The sequence below is a fragment of the Mustelus asterias genome, unplaced genomic scaffold (assembly GCF_964213995.1).
Source record: "Mustelus asterias unplaced genomic scaffold, sMusAst1.hap1.1 HAP1_SCAFFOLD_35, whole genome shotgun sequence".
NCBI classification, from domain to species: domain Eukaryota; kingdom Metazoa; phylum Chordata; class Chondrichthyes; order Carcharhiniformes; family Triakidae; genus Mustelus; species Mustelus asterias.
In genome coordinates this window covers 3,472,201-3,474,608 of record NW_027590117.1, presented here as the reverse complement: position 1 = coordinate 3,474,608, position 2,408 = coordinate 3,472,201, and the positions used below count along the sequence as shown (strand labels likewise).

The 2,408-nt window shown below is 40.3% G+C and overlaps 1 non-coding gene across 1 annotated transcript; it reads right to left on the bottom strand.

The window, feature by feature from the left end:
* Positions 1-254: 254 nt before the first annotated feature.
* trnar-ucu (transfer RNA arginine (anticodon UCU)) lies at positions 255-345 on the bottom strand. Its single transcript is given in 2 exon segments — positions 255-290; positions 309-345. It is a non-coding gene; the product is annotated as a tRNA-Arg (tRNA).
* Positions 346-2,408: the final 2,063 nt, after the last annotated feature.

The window sequence follows — 2,408 nt, the reverse complement described above, 5'->3', positions numbered from 1 at the left end:
TCTTGTTTATCTTTCAAAAGAAACGAAATATCTAATTGAAAATTATGTTACTCCTTCTAACGCAACCAGCGAATGTTGTGTCACACTTTAAGAAAGCCACTGGAGTTTGCGTTTTCTTCTCGAGTCAGTGGTTTTCCTGGGAGCCGAGTAAACAGGAACAGCACGGAAAGGTGGCAGAGCAGAAAATGTCGGTGCCGAAGCTGAATCACATCAAAGAAGAAGCAAACCGTTTGCTACTAATCTGATCCAAAATCCGACTCTGGTGGGACTCGAATCCACAACCTTTGAATGGCTAACTTGTCCTTATTTAGAAGTCCAACGCGCTATCCATTGCGCCACAGAGCCACGCGCCAACTGATTAATTTACAGTTCCATATATGGATTCTTGACAATGTAGAAACTTCTGATAAGTTCACAAATCTCGTATTTAAAACGTCGGTAACAGTTAGGGGGAACTTCGCTGATTGCAAGTCATGTTGGGACATCTTATGTCTGTTAAAACAACTGTGGAAATACAGACCTTTATCTCTTTTATACAGGAAATCTGTCCATCACGGAATGATCCTCCCTACCTCTCCTCCTCATTCTCTTCAACAGCTTGGAGTGTAATCTCGCAGGCTTCATAGTTGGGCGACACATACTGCTCCATCTGTCACAGAGCGGATCAATTGCAGTAAAACATCTACACAGAACACAACGCAAAGCTGGAAGTTTGAAATCCGAAGCAAAAACAGAAAATGCTGAAAATGCTCAGCAGGTGAGGCAACACCTATGATTTCTGTAAGTGTTTTTTGTAGAAATCTACAGAGATTTCTGTAAAACAAGATTTTGAAGCACAGCAAAGCTACACAGTTTAAAGTTTCCATTCATCCACAATGGATGCTCCATTCTATGATTTTGAACAAGATAATGTGCATTGTTATTTTTGTCGCCACAGCCTGAAAACTACTTCAGGTATTGATGTCACCCTTGGATTTTAAATTTGTAAATCCATTCTCTATCTTTTTAACGCGACTATTGAAACATTATCCATCACCCGCTCAGTTCTTTTTCAATGAGAAGGAGAATTGAAGATATAATTAGATAACGTTCTTTGACTAAATTTGTACAGAAGCATCGAGGCGGGAATCACACACAGCGCTTCATTAAACTCAAACGCTAAGCATTGAAATGAGACAGTTATTAATCAAGGGATGGTTCCATTTATTCATTTATTATTTATGCAGAATAGAAAGGTTGGTGCAATCTGGACAGCGTAACTGAGCAGACTGAAACACAATGAGGACTGGACAGGATAAGCCGACCATGGGCAGTGCACAAAGAGAAGGTGCAACGTTGACTGAGTTATCAGACGGAGCATTGAGTCGTTGCAGAGTGAAGGTACATCGGAACGTGGGAGTGCTAAATGTTTAATGATCACTGAACAAGTGGACGGTGAAATGCAGACTTCAGGCTGGATATTCAATGGGTTCTGTGAAGGGCGAATAGACGGTGGCATCTTGGCATGGTGAAGGTGCCAAGGGTCGAGGAACACTAAAGGCACACACTTTATTTTATCTCACCTCTCCTCGATCTTCGGACCAAAATATATCACTTCACACTTTCTTACATTAATTAACTTGCATCAGTCACGTTTCTGTCCATTCCACCAGCAGGTCTGTATCTTCTTGAAGATTATCAATATCCTTCTCACTAAAGTTCATGATATTTTCAAGTTTCGCACCACTGGCAAATTTTGAGTTTAAAACTTGTACACACAGATATAGTCATGATGTGGAGATGCCGGCGTTGGACTGGGGTAAACACAGTGGAAAAGAGCAGATTTCCACTCCATCTGACGAAGGAGCAGCGCTCCGAAAGCTAATGGCATTTACTACCAAATAAACCTGTTGGACTTTAACCTGGTGTTGTTAAAACTCTTACCCAGGTATTTGTCAGTGATATATATGAAGAAAAGTAGATTTCTCTCGAGATACCATCCCCAATAAGAAATAGGTAAAATTTTGTGTAATATATGCTTTAATAGGTTTGTACCAATAATTAAATTGTTGCATAATGAAATTCTAACTCTGCTAAACAACAATGATTCAAAATGCCACTTGGTTCAAAAGAAAATACATACCGGTACAAATACCTTCACTGAAACAGCATAGCCTTGCTGATTTACCACAATTTAAATGATGAGCACAGAGGAAAGCAGCGTACATGTAGGTTTCGAATTGATATGGCAAACAAATTTAGTATTTCGAAATTCCTCCGTCCCAGTTCAATATAATGTGTACAATCCTTGTCTGTTCTGTCTCTCTCTGATGTCGAAAGTTCAGTCTGCCAGAGTCTGCTGACCTCTACTGGCCGCAATACAGAACTGCAGTTGTGCGGGAAAATAATCACATCACTGTCGCTGTTGC